Source organism: Balaenoptera musculus, chromosome 6 (assembly GCF_009873245.2).
Source record: "Balaenoptera musculus isolate JJ_BM4_2016_0621 chromosome 6, mBalMus1.pri.v3, whole genome shotgun sequence".
NCBI classification, from domain to species: Eukaryota; Metazoa; Chordata; class Mammalia; order Artiodactyla; family Balaenopteridae; genus Balaenoptera; species Balaenoptera musculus.
Genome location: NC_045790.1, coordinates 76873829 through 76894536, shown reverse-complemented (window position 1 = coordinate 76894536; position 20708 = coordinate 76873829). Strand labels below are relative to the sequence as shown.

At 41.1% G+C, this 20708-nt stretch overlaps 1 pseudogene; it reads right to left on the bottom strand.

The window, feature by feature from the left end:
* Nucleotides 1–3113, bottom strand: part of LOC118896378 — a 166079-nt pseudogene extending 162966 nt beyond the window's left edge.
* Nucleotides 3114–20708: the final 17595 nt, after the last annotated feature.

The window sequence follows — 20708 nt, the reverse complement described above, 5'->3', positions numbered from 1 at the left end:
AACAAAAATTTATTCTCTTATAATTCTGGAGGTCAGAAGTTCAAGATGGGTGTCGTTGGGCTAGAATCAAGGTCTCGGGAGGTCTGTGTTCCTTCTAGAAACTCTAGAGTAGAATCCATTTCCTTGTCTTTTCCAGCTTGTAGAGTCTGCCCACAATTCTTCAATTATGGCCTTGGACCACTTTGATCTCTGTTTTCACCATCATATCATCACTGTGAACACTGATGTTCCCATATTCCTCTTATAAGAACTGTTGTGATAATTAGAGGTCCACTAGTATAATCCAAGATGATCCCCCATTGCAAGATTCTTAATTTAATCACATCCGTAAAGACCCTGTTGTCGTATATTCATAGGTTTTAGGATTAGGACATAGGCATCTTACAAGGCTATTATTTTGCCTACCACACTCTCATTCATTGAAACTCACAATGCTTAATAGCACATTGAAAGTTCTCCAAAATCTTGTAAGGAATTGTATTTTATTTTCTTTAACCCAGAGGGTCCCAAACCTATTTCTAGTTGCTCTTTAATTCTAAGAATATCTGTTCTTAGATGGAACACAGCTTAAGAAATGGAAGACTTAAGTCATTCCAACTTTAACAACTTAATATCTGAGATCTTACTTACATATTTCAATTCACTGTTAGGTTAATGGGACAGGAATGGGCTCAAAATTTGGCTTTGGTGCTCTTTTCATATGAGTGACCTCGGGCAAAACATAAAATCACAGAGCCTCAGTTACCTCATCTGTGAAATGGAGATAAGGATGACCTGCTTTGCTTGCTTGTTTTGCAGATTTTAGGCAATGATATGTGAGAAATTTCCATGTAAATTAAAGTTAAAGAGAGTTAAATAATGTAAAACTTCAATATCCTAAGATAAAGAAGCTGCTATATGATAAAGTTGCAACCAAATTTTCATAATAATTCTCTCCATTTGAGAGATATTCTAAAGCCTTGAATATTCATGATAGTTGGTTTTAATCATGGTACTGTTTTAACCTAGGAACCAGGAATCTGTGATTGATAAAATGTTTATGTATGTTTAACCATCAGTTATCCTTGTGACTAATGTGGAGGATTATTTGAAAAGTGTTGTTCATTCCTGATTTCATTCTCCTTGTGAACCATGTGCACTCCTAGGCTTCCTCTTATTTTTGTTGGTGCCTACCCACAGACTACAAATGAGTTTTAAATGAATTACAACTCAGTTATTAAATTATCTAGTGTTTAGGATAACCTTCACTCATGCTGTTTCTGTTTTGTGTACTTGGTAGTAATTCTGATTGTTCACAAAGGTCCAGTCTCTTCTTCTTCCAGACACGTGGTAGATTAGTACTTCCACACACCCTATGAATGCAGAGCAAAAGGCATGCAACTTGCTTTGGCCAATAAAATGTGAGTGGAGGAGACCTGTGTCACTTCCAGGTGGGAGCTTTAAGAGTCTGTGGGCCATTTAGCATCTTCCTTTTAATAGTCTCAGAGCCTGTGAAGGTATGTGCAAGATGGCACTCTCTCAGCCTGCATCCCCAAAGGATTATAAAGATGAGGTCCTGTCTGTTGACCCACTTTGGACTTGCATGTGAGTGAGAAATAAACTTTTGTTAGGTTACACCCACTAAGATTTTGGAGTTCTTTTTTATTGCAGTTTAACCTGGTTGAAATATTGTAGAATCCTTTAACCGATCCCCATTACCTTTAAGCACATGAAAGTATATATACGAAAGTTCTTGGTAAACCATAAAGAGGACTGGAAAAGTTCCTTTTGTTACCATAGAGACAGTTGAGAGCTAAAGCAATAGGGAAATATGCAAAGTGAATAGAAAGATCATGGGATTTGGATGAGATGACCTGCATCCTAGTCCTATCTTCATTCCTAGTCACTGTTAATATAAATTTTATAAATTGAATGCATAAAGCATTATTTAATTTTTAAAAATATTATTTATACCTAGAAAAGTGATTCATAGTGGGTGGAAGCATTCTTACAATTAATTCCCATCATCTTGTAAAGACATGCTGAAATTTTACTGGCTCTCAGAAGCTGTTTACTGAGTAACATGTGTTGAAATCATTTACTTCATGTCTCTTTTTCTCTTCCCTGTCAATCCTTTGATTAAAATCTGTTTTGATTAAATAAAGCATCTCTTGGGATTGATTTATGACCAAACGGCTGCTGCCTCCACTACTTGGTTTGGGGAATGCCAGTGGAGAGAGAAGGGGAAGAAGCTGAAAGTGCAAGTACTTCCTGAAGGGGGAGCCACACTGGTAAACCCTAAACCTGAGTGTTAATGTCAGCTGTTGGAGGCATTTCTGTTATAGGGAAGAACCTTTGTATTCTATTACCAGTTAATCAGTAAAGGGATGTTGCCTATAAGCTTAAATGACACATAATGGCCCATCTCTGGGAACCTTGCCTAGGTAATGAGCGTTAAGCTAAAATACCTTTGTTTAGCTCATAGGAAACATCCTGACCAGGCCCCCCTATGCATAACTGCAGGAAGGAAGAAATTAACACATCCCCTCCAAAGGCTGACTGGAACCAGGAAATGTTTGACTGTACTCCCTTCCCTTTTAATATAAAAGAAGGCTGAATTCTAACTCAGGCAAGATGGTTCTTTGGGACACGAGTCCACCATCTTCTCAGTCTGCTGGCTTTCTGAATAAAGTTGCTATACCTTGTCCCAGCAACTCATCTCTTTATTTATTGGCCTGTTGTGCAGTGAGCAGTATGAGTTTGGACTCAGTAACATTTCCAGGAGCCACTTTGTACGGAGGTAGGGGAAGTGGCAGTGATGTCTTGGTGGGGGAGGGAGGGGCATGAGGTTGCTGGGCATCTAGACTTTCAAGAAGGTGTGATGATAATGGTTGAGGGGCAGATAAACTATTGGAGCTCCAGAATGAGTAGGGAGAGGAAACTTGAATTCCAAAAGACAAGCTTCCTACTCGGAAAATTTGCCTAGGGCCATCCTAAGTGCCCCTGAGCCATAGCCAGATACCCAAGGCAGCTGCTGATATTATAGCTTGCTTCCTCTTTCATCCTCCCTAGCCTCTCCCGGCCCTCTGTTCATTAGCAGTTCCCAAGAGACACCCTGTCTGCTTACCTGTCATGGCCGCTTTGGGGAACTAAAAAGAATTTGAAGGCAGTGGCAGTTTCTATCCTTTCTCAGTGAGGATGGCATTTTTCATCCCTGTCCTCCTTTTGTACTTTTATTTTTTTTTAATTGCATTAGGAGGCTAAGTACAGATAGTAGAAAGATGGGCTTTGGAGTCAGATGGTCAAATGTCCAGGGCTCTAGTCTCACCTCCATCAATTACTTGTGATGACAACATACTCAGAACATTTTTTAAAAGCAAATACTGCTTCTGCCTAATCACATTGTATATATTGTTCAGAATAATTCTGATGGTGAGTTCCTTATAAAGACATACTGAAAATTAGCTCTCGGATTTTTCTGCCAGTGACTGTTAATTTGCCAGAGAATAGGATTCAAATTCATTATACGTTCTGGCTTACTGAAAAGCATCACAGCAGTATTCTAGCAATTATTTACAGGCATGTGGGTGAGGAGAGATGTGTGGGTCTCACAGTGACCCACTCTCTGTATTCCATCTACCACATGAGACCCAAATGGGACAAAGAGGTATAGGTGTGGGCTGAATTTTTTTTGCAGTTGGCATCCTTTGGAGCCCACCACACAGAGTGTTGCAAGCATGGCATCTACTTGTGAGGAGGCACTTAGGATGTAAGCTTTGTTTTTTGCTTCATCATGATGGGAAGTAAGGAACCAGAGGATGTCTGCTCTAAATGCCTCACAGCTTAATAAAGCTAAATGTTGGCTAAGCTTCTTTTGAGTTACTGTGGCAGATTAAAGATGGACATAAATTCTTTGCCATTCATTGAGAGGAGGAATCTATTTATCCTCCCCTTGAATTTGGGATGGTTTGTGACTGCTTTGGCTAATAGCATGTGGCAAAATGATGTCATTCCAGTTATTAAAAAGAGGACTGGCAGCTTTTGCCCTGCTTTCTTGGAAGCCAGCTGCCAAGCAGGAAGGGAGACTACCTTGAGACTATCACATTCTAGGAAGCCCAAGCTGCATGAATAAATCCTGGAGAATAATGTTACTGAAATCAGGCTCAGCTGCTCACCTCTCAAAACCCAATAATTGAGGGGCAGGTGTCAGCAGAGAGGAAAGATGCTTTATTCAGAAAAGCCAGCAATCTAGGGAGAAGGTGGATTCACGTCCAGAAACCAACTCTGAAGATTCTGCTCTGCCATGACAATTTTTAAAGGGGAAAAGGGGAAACAATATCAGTTAAACATTAAGGCAGGAGGTCAGATTCTTCATCATTTTTCCGTGCATGCAGACCTGCTGACTCTCTCTGATCTTCCTTGGGATGCGGTTTTGCTTGTGTGGTCCACCTGCAATTGGATATTCTCTTGCCCACGTGGTCTGCCTGCAGATTTACTAAGGGGAAGATAGATAGGGGTAGAGAGTCAGTCATTCTTTAACTACTTAGTTCTTTTTTTTTTTAAACTTTGGGTTTATTTATTTATTTATTTATTTTTATTTATGGCTGTTTTGGGTCTTTGTTTCTGTGTGAGGGCTTTCTGTAGTTGCGGCAAGTGGGGGCCACTCTTCATCGCGGTGCGCGGGCCTCTCATTATCGCAGCCTCTCTTGTTGCAGAGCACAGGCTCCAGACGCGCAGGCTCAGTAATTGTGGCTCACGGGCCTAGTTGCTCCGCGGCATGTGGGATCTTCCCAGACCAGGGCTCGAACCCATGTCCCCTGCATTGGCAGGCAGATTCTCAACCACTGCACCACCAGGGAAGCCCTAACTACTTAGTTCTTTATTCTTACTCCTTCTAATCCAGGAAAGGAATCAACAGGTTAGGCAAGTCATTGTGTACATTCAGTAAAGCAGAAATCAGGAACTAGGTTAAATGTTGCCTAGTGATCTCATCTTTATGATTAAGGTCTGAGGAAGACAGGGGTGAACAAAAGGAAAAGGGGCAAAGGAGCTGCTTACAATATGACACCACGTAGAGAGAGAGAGAGAAGGAGGGGGAGGGAAAGGGAGAAGAGGGGAGGGAGAGGGAGGTAAAGAAGGGAGACAAGAGGGAGGGAGGGAGATAGAAAGAGAATGTCAAGGAATAATGACGCTCCCAGTATATAGTAAAGAGGCCATCTTGAAAGTGGATCCTACAGTTCCAGCCACTCCAGCTACCACCACATGGATCAGAGACCAGCTACCCAGCCAAGTTCATTGTGAATTCCTGATCCATAAAACTGTGAACAAATGAAGTGGTTGTTTTAAGTCATTTGGGGTAATTGTTTAAGTTTTCAAGTGGTTTGTTATGAAGTAATGGTTAACCTGATGAACTGGTTTTGTAAACCTAATGTAGGTAATTTTTTAAAAATTATCAATACTTAGGGTTTGTTTTTACCCATAATTCCTTGGGAATGGTTATCCCACTTGAACTAAAAGAATACTGGATTTCTTCACATCTTGTTCCAAGTAGTCAGGGGTCAATGTGTCTCCAGAGACCTGGGGTGGCAGCAGGGAGACCAGAGCAGCTTCAGAGTCTGGGGAGAAAATGATGAGTCGAAGTGAAGAAGACAGGGCCTGAGAAATGTTCGATTTGTAACTAGTCTCTATCCTGGGCTCCCCTGACATCACATCCTATTGCTTGAGACATATGGGGTCTGATCAGAAGCATTTGTTCACTAAAACTGGCTGGTACCTCTGTCTCCTTCCATAATGTGCTTGCCAACTGGTAGACCAGAATCTGATCTGATGCTATTTCTTCTGCTGGAAAATCCTTCCTACTCCTTTTTTAAAAAAACCTGATCAGCCCTTACTGATGTGAGATATCTGAGATATCTCTGCCAGGCTTATCTGGGAGCTCTTCCTCTTCTGTGCTCCCATGGCAACCTGAGCTCACCTCTATCATTTAAAATGCCATACTGAATCATCAGCCAATGTTTTGGCCACTTCCAGGAATGGCAGATTTCCAAAGGGCAGGAAAACTTTCCTGTTCATCTCAGTATCTATCAAGTGGTTAGAAGGGAACTTAGAACACAGGTGGTCAGTGAATGCTTCATGCATAGAACTGAAAGGGATCATCTTGTGCAGAGGTAATTTCTCTTGTGATTCTTAAACTATTTATGTTGAGAACATGGGGAGACCTGCCTTTAGAGAGTAGGTAGACTTGATCTGAAGTCAGATTTTACTAGAAAGAACTAATTCTCTTTCTCTTCTCCTCATTCCTTCATTTTCTGGAAGTTCGTCTCTGTCTTTGTGGAGCTATGGCATAACACACCATCGAGCTATAGAGAGGATGATTTAATGCTAGCCCAACTAGGAACCATCCTTAGTAAGTTCAACAAGCTCAATGCTTTACACTCTTCTGGCCTCTTTTTTTTTCTCTCCTCTTTCTCACTGCTCTCATCTCATGGGATCGTTTTTCCCATTTTATTCCTTTTTACAGAATGGCACACAATGAGGTAAGGCTGGTCATTGGGACCAGATGGCTTCAAAGGAGAATTCTATCAAACATTTAGAGAAGAGCTAAGACTTATCCTTCTCAAACTCTTCCAAAATATAGCAGAAAGAGGAACACTCCCAAACTCATTCTACAAGGCCACCATCACCCTGAAACCCAAACCAGACAAAGATGTCACAAAAAAAGAAAACTACGGGCCAATATCACTGATGAACATAGATGCAAAAATCCTCAACAAAATGCTAGCAAACAGAATCCAAAAACACATTAAAAGGATCATACACCATGATCAAGTGGGGTTTATCCCAGGAATGCAAGGATTCTTCAAGATATGCAAATCAATCAATGTGATACATCATATTAACAAATTGAAGGATAAAAACCATATGATCATCTCAATAGGTACAGAAAAAACTTTTGACAAAATTCAACACCCATTTATGATAAAAATCCTCCATAAAGTAGTCATAGAAGGAACTTACCTCAACATAGTAAAGGCCATATATGACAAACCGACAGCCAACATCCTTCTCAATGGTGAAAAACTGAAACCATTTCCATTAAGGTCAGGAAAAAGACAAGGTTGCCCACTCTCATCACTATTATTCAACATAGTTTTGGAAGTTTTAGCCACAGCAAGCAGAGAAGAAAAAGAAAGAAAAGGAAAGAAGTAAAGCTGTCACTGTTTGCAGATGACATGATACTATACATAGAGAATCCTAAAGATGCCACCAGAAAACTACTAGAGCTAATAAATGAATTTGGTAAAGTAGCAGGATACAAAATTAATGCACGGAAATCTCTTGTATTCCTATACACTAATGATGAAAAATCTGAAAGAGAAATTAAGGAAACACTCCCATTTACCATTGCAACAGAAAGAATAAAATACCTAGGAATAAACCTACCTAGGGAGACAAAAGACCTGTATGCAGAAAACTATAAGACACTGATGAAAGAAATTAAAGATGATACAAACAGATGGAGAGATATAACATGTTCTTGGATTAGAAAAATCAACATTGTGAAAATTACTATACTACCCAATGCAATCTACAGATACAGTGCAATCCCTATCAAACTACCAATGGCATTTTTCACAGAACTAGAACAAAAAATTTCACAATTTGTATGGAAACACAAAAGACCCCGAATAGCCAAAGCAATCTTGAGAAAGAAAGACGGAGCTGGAGGAATCAGTCTCCCTGACTTCAGACTATACTAAAAAGCTACAGTAATCAAGACAGTATGGTACTGGCACAATAACAGAAATATAGATCAATGGAACAGGATAGAAAGCTCAGAGATAAACCCACACACCTATGGTCACCTTATTTTTGGTAAAGGAGGCAAGGATATACAATGGAGAAAAGACAGCCTCTTCAATAAATGGTGCTGGGAAAACTGGACAGCTATATGTCAAAGAATGAAATTAGAACACTCCCTAACACCATACACAAAAATAAACTCAAAATGGATTAAAGACCTAAATGTAAGGCCAGACACTATCAAACTCTTAGAGGAAAACATAGGCAGACATAAATAAACTCTATGACATAAATCACAGCAAGATCGTTTTTGACTCACCTCTTAGAGAAAGGGAAATAAAAACAAAAACAAATGGGACCTAATGAAACTTAAACACTTTTGCACAGCAAAGGAAACCATAAACAAGACGAAAAGACAACCCTCAGAATGGGAGAAAATATTTGCAAACCAAGCAACTGACAAAGGATTAATCTCCAAAATATACAAGCAGCTCATGCAGCTCAATATCAAGAAAACAAACAACCCAATCCAAAAGTGGGCAGAAGACCTAAATAGACATTTCCCCAAAGAAGATATATAAATTGCCAACAAACACCTGAAAGGATGCTCAACATCACTAATCATTAGAGAAATGCAAATCAAAACCACAATGAGGTATCACCTCACACCAGTCAGAATGGCCATTATCAAAAAATCTACAAACAATAAATGCTGGAAAGGGTTTGGAGAAAAGGGAACCCTCTTGCACTGTTGGTGGGAATGTAAATTGATACAGCCACTATGGAGAACAGTATGGAGGTTCCTTACAAAACTAAAAACAGAACTACCATATGACCTAGCAGTCCCACTACTGGGCATATACCCTGAGAAAACTATAATTCAAAAAGAGACACGTACCCCAATGTTCATTGCAGCAGTATTTACAATAGCCAGGACATGGAAGCAACCTAAGTGTCCATTGACAGATGAATGGATAAAGAAGATGTGGCACATATATACAATGGAATATTACTCAGCCATAAAAAGAAATGAAATTGAGTTATTTGTAGTGAGGTGGATGGATCTAGAGTCTGTCATAGAGAGTGAAGTAAGTCAGAAAGAGAAAAACAAATACCGTACGCTAACACATATATATGGAATCTAAACAAACAAACAAAATGGTTCTGAAGAACCTAGGAGCAGGACAGGAATAAAGACGCAGACATAGAGAATGGACTTGGGGATACGGGGAGGGGGAAGGGTAAGCTGGGACGAAGTGAGAGAGTGTCATGGACATATATACACTACCAAATGTAAAATAGCTAGCTAGTGGGAAGCAGCCGCAGAGCACAGGGAGATCAGCTTGGTGCTTTGTGACCACCTAGAGGGGTGGGATAGGGAGGGTAGGTGGGAGATGCAAGAGGGAGGAAATATGGGGATATATGTATATGTATAGCTGATTCACTTTGTTATACAGCAACAAGTAACACACCATTGTAAAGCAATTATACTCCAATAAAGTAAATAAAATAATTGTTTTTTGTTAAAAAAAAAAAAAAAAGATTGGTCATTGGCTGTTGCCCTGCTCCTTCAGTGGGGCTGGAACTGCATGGGAACCTTCTCTCAGGCTACGGTTCAGTCTCTGCCAGCAGAGACCCTCTGGTCTCCATTTCCTCAACTGCAAGAGAGGCAGAATAATTAAATACCTCCCAGATCGGTTAATGGGATAGACGAAAACTTGAAGTGAAATAGTAGGTGTCAAAGCCCTTTGCTAAGTGAACTGATGTATAAATATTTGGTGTGTTGAGTGGGTTCAGCTGGTCTCTGCCTATCACTGTCTAATCGTGTAATTGACCCCCTGCCTCTCACCAAGTGTTGTTTCTGACCACAAATCCTTGAAACAATTAAAGTCTGCATGTCAGATTTGTCTTCCAGGATTTCTAAGGCCTGCCACTGTGGTATTAATGGCCAGAACCAGAGAGGCCGGAGCAGGGTTTGATGAATGTACTATAATTGCTGTTTGATATGACATAGTAATAGGAAAATTCATATAATTGACAATGTAAAGGCCCCTACTGTTAGCAGCTGCTTTAAATTGAATGGAGCCAAGATTGTTAATAGTCTTTTCTTCACAGGGGTCTTTCCTTTGGCAGCCATAGCACAGAGCAAGCGTGTCCCATCATCTACGCCTCCCTCCAGGCCTACAACCCAGCCTCCCTGTGGCAGAGGATTATAGGGAATAGGTCCATTTGCACTTTTTCGTCTTGTGTTAATTATCTGGTGGAACCATTGGTGTGTGATATGTGGCATTTCCTCCCTGTGAGACTTCTCCTTATGCAGCATGATGCTACAGAAGACAGTTCTGGAACTGAACCAGGGATATGCCATTTACTAGCTGCACGTTTTGGACAAGTTACGTAACCTCTCTGAGCTGCAGTGTCTTCTAGGAAACATGAAAATTAAAACCTACAAATTGTGAAATGACCAGCACAGGGCATGGAACGTGTTTATTAAATATTAGCCTCCTCTCTTCTCTGTGTGCACCAGACCAGACCTCTTTAATTAGCCAAGTCCTCCACTAGCCACTTCTCTGTCCTCACTCTCTGGTTTGCCACTTTTCTCAACAAAATGACACGTAAAGCAATCTGACCTTGCACTACAGAATTCCTTAGGGCTGTTTCTCCTTTCCTTACAAGAGCGACCTTGCTTTACCAAAAAAACGAATATGGGTCTTACAAGAAAACTGCAGAAGATTCAGCACAGGGCGTCCTGTTGCTAGACACTTTGGGTCATTATTATTGGATTAGGTTTACTGGCATAAGACTGATTCACAGGAGAAGTAAAAACCAGAGTAAAGCATAAGAGATTCCACTCACACATTGATGCCTGTCTTTTAAATGCAAACCATCAAATTATAAAATTGTGTGTGTGAGGGTATATGTGTCTAAGAAGAAGAGAGGAAGGCGGGTGGCAGGGAAGGAGAGAGAGGAGAATTCTCATGGGGCTCAGGTGCCGGCAGGAAGAAACACGTTTAATGCGGTTTCTCGCTAGGCCTACCCAAATTGTTCCCCTTGGCTGCAGATAAAGCATTTGTATGTGTGTGCCTGTGTGCCTGTCGAAAGCTTTCTTCAGGTAAACCAAAGCCACAGGTGCTCAGTCAGTTCTCTCTGCAGTCACTCAGACTGTTTTCCTGTGCAGTTAGTATTAACTAGGGATTACATCATCTGTCCTGCAGACAGATGGACATTGGGATGATACAGACCTACTAGAGAATGGGCTTGAGGATATGGGGAGGGGGAAGGGTAAGCTGGGACAAAGTGAGAGTGGCATGGACATATATAAACTACCAAATGTAAAATAGCTAGCTAGTGGGAAGCAGCCGCATAGCACAGGGAGATCAGCTCAGTGCTTTGTGACCACCTAGAGGGGTGGGATAGGGAGGGTAGGAGGGAGGGAGACGCAAGAGGGAAGAGATACGGGGACATATGTATATGTATAACTGATTCACTTTGTTATAAAGCAGAAACTAACACACCATTGTAAAGCAATTATACTCCAATAAAGATGTTTAAAAAAAAATTCCTATGTAAAAAGAATCCCCCCCATCCCGCAAAAAAAAAAAAAAAGATCAATAGAATGTTTATAAACTGTTGTGGTAATCATTCGGGAGGAATACTGCAATTTCCTAACTTTCTTCTAGAAGAACTCTCCTAAGCAGGAAATAAGTGTATTTATTTTGTTTTAATCCCTGGTATTTTTTTACTGCATGAGCTTCTCCCTTACTGACTCCTTAATGTCTGTGCTGCTGAAACTAACCATCTTTTATAAACACTATTGATGTTTTTTTTCATGTCTTCCAGTCATCTTTAATCAGAATATTCTGTCACCACAAAATCTTCCATGGGAAGACTTTGTCATAAAAGCTATTAATGTCTGGCGTTAAACACTTTACCCAGCTCTCATGCTCTGATGAGCCCTCTGATGTGGTACGCTATTTACAATTCTCAAAAGCATGTTTTCCCATGGGAAGCCTAGATTTCACTCCACCATTGATACTTGCTTTTATTTTTTCTTTTTACAGTTTTTTATAAGTTGTGATTATCTGGAAATGCAGTTATCAGGTGGCAACAAGGTATCGCTCAACAAAGGAAAGGAGATCAAAATGCTGTCATTCATTAAAGGACAAATAGAAGTGTGGTGGCTACTAGGTGTGTATAAGCATTTATAAAATAGGGGAAATAGGTACAGTCTCTGAGATATGTCATTTACCTGAAGTTATGATAACTTGGTGATACATACATATATTTCTGATGAATTGATCATTGCCAGTAATCATCCTAAAACAAAATTGTGCAAATGTTTTGAGGAATCATGTATGTCTGCCAAATGTTTGTGCTGTTGGTACAATTTAGGGATGTCCTATTCACATCTTTAGTCACACCAGTGTTTAGATACTCCTGTTTGGACAAGGGCAATTCTCTGGAGATGGGGGCAGCCATGAGTTGCTGTAATTCAAAATTCACATGTGCATTGCTTAATAGAGGCCATCTGGATGGGAAACCACAAGTATTCATTACTATCAATTCCTTGCATCTCTTTTCACTTGCTGCCTATATTAAGTTCATGCCTTCTAAACACAGCTTCTTTAGGATTTTGGTTGGCCATATTTGGGGGAAAACTTGTAAGAGGGTTAGTGGGACCAACCATTGTGTACAATGCTGGGCCTTCTTAGGTGAAATATGTTTGTCTGAGCTACAGACACTGTAGCTCAGACACTGTCAGCCCTTGGATAGTGGTGCTAGCTGAGAGCACGTGGTTGGGAAAGGCAAACCCACACTTGTAATATGTGTTCATTCCAGTTGATGATGAATGGCTGTTCCATCCGACGGGGGTTGGGGGGGGAAGAAGTCCCATAACGTCAACTTGCTACAAGTGGCTGGTTGGTTTTCTTGAAGGGTGGTACTCTTCTGAGGTCCTAGTTTTGTTTTCTTTTGTTGTTGGGTGGGATATGCAGAAGGGCAAGAGCTAGATTAGCATTAGTAAGAGACAGATCCTGCTCTCTGACTCATGAATAGCCTCTGTCTCTGCCACCACACAGCTCTTTATGAGTCTTATGCAAGAGGCACTGATAATGGGTGGTCAAGGACAAAGATTAGAAGACTTGCTGAGTCATGTGGTCCACTAGGTATTGATACTTTAATGCCTCTTCTATAGCAGATGCTCTTTGCTCAGCATTAATGCGTGATACAGAGGTGCTCATACTCTGTACTCACTTTCAAAGGTCCATTTACCTGCCAATCCCCCAGACCTCCTTCCTTGTCCTCTAATCTAGTTTTTTCCAAGTCATTGACCATGCGGATAAGCTATTACTGCTGGCTCATGAGTCTGTGTACAGTCTTAACCTTGGTCTACTCTCTCTACATTCCAAGTGTTTTGCCTGTTGTAGTGTCCAAAGCTCTTCCCACTGGGAAGCTTTTCCTTTGACATTCTTTCAGGGCTTCTCCTGAGTGAAGATGTGGTACAGTGACAATTCATTTTTTGCTTGCACTCACTTGCTAAATTGACTCATCTGTGAATCAAGCTTTGTGTATTTCTTTTCCCATCATTTAGTCATAGAAAATGCCCATGTGGTCAAAGTGGGAGCTGAGGAAAAGGCCCCAGAGAAACATGGGCCCTGAGCAGCTGTTCATGCACCTTAGTTGTACCTTTTGGACCAGCTTGTGCCTGATTCTGGATATACCACATCCATGTTATTATGGATTGATGTTAGAACTGCCCCAAATTATGATTTGGTGGATCTGAAAGCACTCAGTTCATGATAAGTAGTTCTGGCCATATAGTCACTTAATTCTCAAGGTCAGACGTGCAGTTTCTAAAAGGATTCCAAGACCTGTTTTTTGAGTCTTATATAGATTTTTACTACATGTGGCATGACTTCTCTTCCACATCATAGGAGTTTCTGCTGTGACCAGCCTATTGGGCCTTGCCAAAGGTTCTATACAATGTCTTTCTCTACCACAGATCTGTCTGGTATCATGGAATCTGCTGAGTCACAGAGATCAAATGTTAGCACTTCTAGAACCACAGCCTGAATTGCTGCAGAGAACTTTCTTTTTTGGGGGCCTCAATCAAAGCTAACAGCTTTCAAACCAGTGTGGTGAATCAGTAGTTTCAGTATTCTTAAATGCAGAATATGTTGCCTACAAAACCCAAAGAGCCCTATCCAGGGTTGGGTTTCATTCTTTGCGGTAGGAAATGTGAGGCATTTCCCCACTCTCTGGATTACATGTACATTTCCAAGGCATCCAAAGCATTTGCCACTTTTTTGATCATCAGCTTCAATTAATACAATATTAATTTACAAAAAATATCCAGACAGTTGAAAGATAGAAGAATATGCCACCTCAAAATATACCACTTTGGCATAGGATTATTTTGACCTGAAGGCAATTGAGAAGAGGAAGATACAGGAAAAACTCTCTGTCCTTCCACTACTTGCCTAAATGCAGGACATAAATTTATAAAGGTGTCCCCCTTCCCCTTTCTACCAGGAAAAACAGAAGTTAGTCACCAGAGACAACACTAGGCCCTCTTCAGCCCAGGGATGCTACCAAAGGACTCTACAAAACAAATTATGCAACTAGCCCTTATCTAACATTAGTTTCCCCATATATTTGCCTTCCCATAGCATGCTGCCCCTAGAAACTCAAAGTTCTTTACCTTTGTCTTGTCACTTCTCTAAAAAAGTATTGCTGTTTTGTTAAGATCCTATATAAACCCAAGCTCTAACCACCCCTTGGAATTACTCATCTCCGTGTGCTCCCAATGTGCCTGTGCGATGCACATGTTAATAAGGTTCTGTTTGTTTTTCTCTTGTTTATCTGTCTTTTGTCAATCTAATTTACTGGGCCCCAGTTAGTGCACCCCACATAGGTAGAGGGAAAACAGTTGTTCTTTCCTACACAGTCCAGGTCCCTTCAATCTATAGTATGACAGAGAACATGAGAACATAACATTGGGATATGACAGTGAGTGTATATAGCCCATGTGAATGTAAACTGCTCTAATTTTCTTTTTTGTGAGTTATGGTTTGCCAGTCTAATATCCACATACTGTATACTGGAGGCTCTGTTAATCTTCTCTAATAAAGATATCACGTTTAGTGCAGTGGATCCAACCAGATTTTGTAGGGACCAGACTGGTAAATGAAATGGGAATATGGTGGGGAACACCACCTCTGCGTGTTTTAAGTCTTTGAGTGTAGCACTGATCTTGTTATTGTGCTGTGAAGTGATAATTGTTTTTGTTTACTCTAATTTCTGGGTGGGAAGGGACAGTTGCAGGGGCTACCACTTGGCTTCCCTACTACAACCACTCCTACTCTATAGGTCAAGGAACCAATGTGAAGTTTCTGCCAACTGCTAAAGATATTCACTTGAATTATACATTTGGGGACTGGGGAAATGACAGTTATGTGGGTTCATAGTCCCCTCTGTGAGATGGACCTGGGTCAAAACTCTATGGATTTACCTTTATTTCCTGAACCCCTTATACCCCTGATTTAATGGGGAGGCTGTCAAGGTAGCACTTTTTTGGTCTCGTGGCGTCAGATTGAACTTGGACCCTATATCTACCAGGCCTTGAAAGATCTGGGTATTCCCCTTTCCCAAGTGGGCCATACCCAAGTAATGGCTTATGGGTTTCCACTGGGGAAGGACTGGGGAATCACTATTGTATCAATATATAATTGCTGTGGTGCTATAAGGATCTTCATCTTCTGGACCTGGATGCTCCTTCAGTCAATGGGCTCTGTATCTGCGAGCTGACTTCAGTCTTGAAACTGGGCAAAAATTCATGACTTTCCAGGGAGGATAACCTCTGCCTTCTGTTTACCTATTCTTATTATATTTGCAGTACCCTGGGCAGATGACTTTGAGTCATCTCTGTAGATCATTTCAAGTCAGATCCTTCTGGCTGCCATTCATGTTTTGCTAATCATGCTATTCCAAAATCCTATCACCCCCATTGTTTCTAGGGAACTCAGTTTTGTGATAGCATCTCTCCTACCATTTCAACCCACAGAGGACAGGCACTGCTGAGCATTGCAGTGATGTTGGTGTGCTCTTCCCCAGTTCATCCCTTATTGTCCTAATAAATGGAGTGCTCTCTGGGCCCTCCTGAAGAAAATGATCAGCTGGTGGGTTTTCTAGTTGTATGTAACAGAAGCATTTTAAAATGCTCTGTTCTCTGAGCCTTTTGAGCTCTTCCTCATAGTTTTCCATGGTATCTCTAACTTAATGTCAGCTATTGTTTTTTTGTTTTTTTCCAAGCTACCATGCTTCATCCCAGCAGTGTTTTAGAATCATCACTTAGGAATCTTGGAAGGGAGTTAAGTCCTGTATCACTAGAGTTCCCTCATATTGTAAATCCTCTTTTATCCAGATTTATGTTCCACTCTTCTTGATCCAGCACCCTTAGGATTCACTTCCAGATATCATCTCCTGCTTCCAGCCAGTGCATGCTACCCAAGTCCTATAACAATTTTGATGCATAATCCCTCTTAGTCCCTAATGGGTCCAGCACTTCTCCAAACTGGCTATGCTGAGATTTGTCCATAAGGGCCTGGTGCCCTGGCAGTGAGGAGAGAGCAAATTTGGGGGAGGTTATTCGTTGTCTTGTTTGGCACCTGCCTCATTTGAGTCTTTTGAACAGTCTTAGAAAAGGTGGGGTGATCTCTCTTCCAAAAAGGAGAGGGCCACTTCTGATGGCCTAGTGGTTCAGAGACATTGAGGATACAGGGCTCACAAATTCATCTACCCATATGTCTACATCTCAAATCTCAAGGTTCCACTCTTTCCCCTCTCTGGGCCTGGTATTGTCATAGGAGACTTGCCTAGGCCAAGAATTCTCTTAAGTTCTGCCAATATTACACTTAAGTTCTGTGTCTCGTCTTCAGCTGTTTCTGCCCTCTGGCTTCAGGAGACGAGTCTTTTTGAATGCTACCAAGGAGGCCTGTGATACCCACACTTTGCTTTGAATTATTAAGAGGTCTGAGCCTATCATTTTCTTTCTTCAATAAATCAATGGTACTTAGCAAGAACCACTCACTTTCACAGCCTTTATAGTTGCTACTTCCCCATATCAGTTCAATGCCTGAGAAATTGCAGCAGTTAGTCCATCCCCTCAACCTGCATCCCATATCATTCTCCTCAAGTGAAAGTCTTAGTAGTTTCATGCTGCCGCATGCACAGCATCCCAAAGATTAGCAATACCACCTACCACAAGTGATCCAATTGGCAAGTTGGATGCAACTGCAAAATTCTCTCTGCTTCTCAGACCTACTCTGATACAAAGCAACTTGGGTTGAGTTCCTTTAAAGAAGAGCCTGAGATGGGGATTCTTGTTTGAGTAACTTACTGAAGGAGTATTCTTAGGAGAAAAGGAGTGAGGGATGCCTGATAGAGCAGGTCATAAAAACTAATCGTGAATGTAGTCTCCACTAAAGGCAGCTTCAGTCTGAACCCCAGGGGAAACTTTGGAACACAAATTACAACAAAACGTTAGTGTCACCCTAAGATGAGGAATGAGTCTTTCGCCCCTTAGTATCAGCTAATTATTAACTAAAGTTTGTTGAGTTGGAGTAGTTGGAGTGTATATTGTGTAGCTTTTCAAGTAAGGAAGCTCCCATTCAGCCAAGGCTAACTGTCTAGATAAAGGGCCAGCTGTGAGTTTTTACCAGCCAACTCTCATAACAGCTAGAGGATGGGTACACTGGCAGGTGAAAAAGATATTCCCATTGACTCAACACCAATCCCATATGGTAGATCAAGGGTAGGTCCTGAAATTTTGTATGTATTTCAGCTCTCAAGTGATGTCAATATTGCTGGTCTAAGGACCACACTTTGGCGAAAGATGGATTATTTTGTTTTCAAGTTTTTCTATCTTCTCTTTTTTTTCCTGCACCCTTTTACTTTTCTTTCCCTCTTCTTTCCTCTTTCCAGTTATGCTTATTCTACATCTGATCTCCAAACCCGTTTGTAGAACTGCATTGAAAGGATGTGGGCAGTTTGCAGGTTTATTTCTTAAGGAAGGGAAGAAAAACTTCAATTTATTGGTCAGTTTTTCTATGGATACATCCAGTTGCCTACACTAAAGTTGACTTTAAGTGTCTTGTTCACATGAATGGACATTTCTTTTTAAATATTACAAGCTTAGAAGCTGATTCAAGAACAAGGCAGGACTCTTAGCTTTTTGTGAGCAGACCAAGAATAGCAAAGCTATCTTAAAACAGGAACCACAACCAACCTTTTGATTTTATTGTAGCACTGAAAGAAGCATCATTTACAATCCTAATTATATCCAACTTGTAATTTGGAAATACTGAGGTCCCCCCAAATTAAGGAATTTATTCAAGGTCACATAGGAAATGAATGGCAAAGTTTGGACTAGGACCTAGGCCTTGGGTCTCCTATTATTGTGTGCTTGAAATTGGATCTCTGCATCTTGAAAATAGTGTCCAAAGTAGGACTTTCAGCCATCAGTTTTATACATAAGCTTTATGCTTAAGAGCACAGTGGAATAAAACATCAACATGTAAACATAAAAATAGATAGAAATGCTAAGTCAAAGAAAAGTATTGAGAAGGTAAAAGATGTTTTAGAGTAGACTGAAAAGTCTGACTTAGTTTAGGATGCCTAGCTTCACTTTAGAGAAGATTTCCCATTATCTTAGCATCATTCCCCTTACTGTTGAAAATTTTTAGTAAGACTGCTTCAGATTGGAGAAGGTGACTTCTTTTATTGCTGTCTGCTTTTCCTTTAGTGTTGCCATTTTTCATGGCATAGAGGTGACTGAGAAAGAGAATGTATTCAGTACAATACAGAACATACTTTCCCTATTCACTTTCTAAAGAAGTCCATTAAAATTAGGACATTATCACCACAATCATCAACATTGTCATCATCATCATCATAATTCTCATTACCAAAAGTGTTAACACTCATTGAGGGCTAACTATGTACTAGGCAATATATTGTAAGCTTTACATGTATTATCTCATTTAATCTTCAAAACATGCCTATGATGATAATACACTTATTATACTCATTTTACAGATGAGAAAACTGATGCACAGAGGATTTTAGCATTTTTCGCATAGTTACACAGCTAGTTTATAATAGCACCTGGATTTGAACTGAAGTTGGTTCATATCAGAATTTACTATTGTAGGAGGAGATCAAGATGATGGGGTAGGAGGACATAGAACTTACCTCCCCCCCGAACACATCAAAAATACATCTACATGTGGAACAATTCTCACTGAAAAATAACTGGAAACTGGCAGAAAGACTCCTGTATAACCAAGGCTATAAGAAAGATCAACACAGAATTGGGTAGGAAGGGAAGGGAAGCCATCAGTTGGGATCTGTGCCCTTGGGAGAGGACTCAAAGGAAAAAAAAGAATAAACATGCAGAAATCTTCCCTGTGGAGTGAGTACTTTGAGCCACATATTGGGTGTTCCAGCCCTGGGATCTGACACAGGGAAGTAGAGACCCTTTGGCTGGTTGAAAGGCCGGTGGCACTAAGAGGAAGGCTGTGGGAAGCCTGGACTCCACACGTGAGGAGTGTGTGATGCAGGGCATAGAGGGTGGACTGAAAACTACATGAGTGGCTGTCCAGTTTTCCAAAACCACTCCTGCTGTGCCCCAGCCTGAGCTGAGGGAACCTGCCAGGCCCACTTGCTTCATGACATAGCTCCACACTGGGGTGAGGGCATGGCTGTGAGATGCAGAGTTGGCTCAGACCTGAAGTGGCACCTGAGAAGAGTGGGGGCAGCCATTACTGACACTTACACAGGCAGTGTGTCAGAAGTCCAGGTCTCTGACCCCAGCTGGACTGCCACAGCCCAACCCCTAACCCATGCCGAGTGCCCACATCAGCTCTTCTTGCTCCAGCACTGCTCCCTTCTGGGCCAAGGATGCTGGTGCTGGGAGGGGGAAGAGCACCTACATAAAGGGAATGGAGCCAGTGTGGACCTGATTCTCAAGGCTTCTGATCCAGCAAACTGGGACCCAACCCTGCCCCCAGTACAGCGGTGATGGCCACTGAGCAGTGGGGAAACTCTGGCTCATACCTGGCTCCAGCCCTGGCCCCTCCATCTCCAGCTCCACCTCCTACCATGGTGATAGCTGCCAGCACACCTTGAGGAAAGAAGTGACTGTGTGTTCACATCAAATCCAGTTCTCCCACCAAAGCCACTGGGCACACGTGGACTATTTAGGGATGCTCCTACATAAGGATACCCCTTCAAGACTGCAATAGGTAACCGTTTCACCTAATTTCATAGAGACAGAGAAAGTTAAGCAAAATGAGAAGACAGAGGAATTTGTCTCAGTGAAAGAACCAGAGAAGCCTCCTGAAAAACACAATGAAACAGAAATAAACAATTGACCAGAAAAAGAATTCAAAGTATTAATAATAAGAATGCTAACTAAATTAGGGAAAAGAAAAGATGAACAAAATGAGAATCTTAACAAGGAATTAAAAAATATAAAAAAGGACCAGCCAGAACTGAAGAATTCAATAAATGAAATACACACTAGAAGGAATTAACATCAGACTAGGTGATACAGAAGGACACATAAATGATCTGGAAGCTAGAATAATGGAAATCACCCAATCAGAATAGCAAAATGAAAAACAAATTAAAAAACGAGAACACTTTAAGGGACCTCTGGAACAACATAAAGTGTACCAACATTCACATCATAGGAGTCCCAGAAGAAGAGAGAGGAGGTGGTTGAAAATGTATTTGATGAAATTGTGGCCAAACGTTTTCCAAACCTAAGGAAGGAAACAGATATCCAGGTATGGGGAACTCAGAGGGTCCCAAACAAGATGAACCCAACCAGACACTCACCAAGATATATCCTAATTAACATGGCA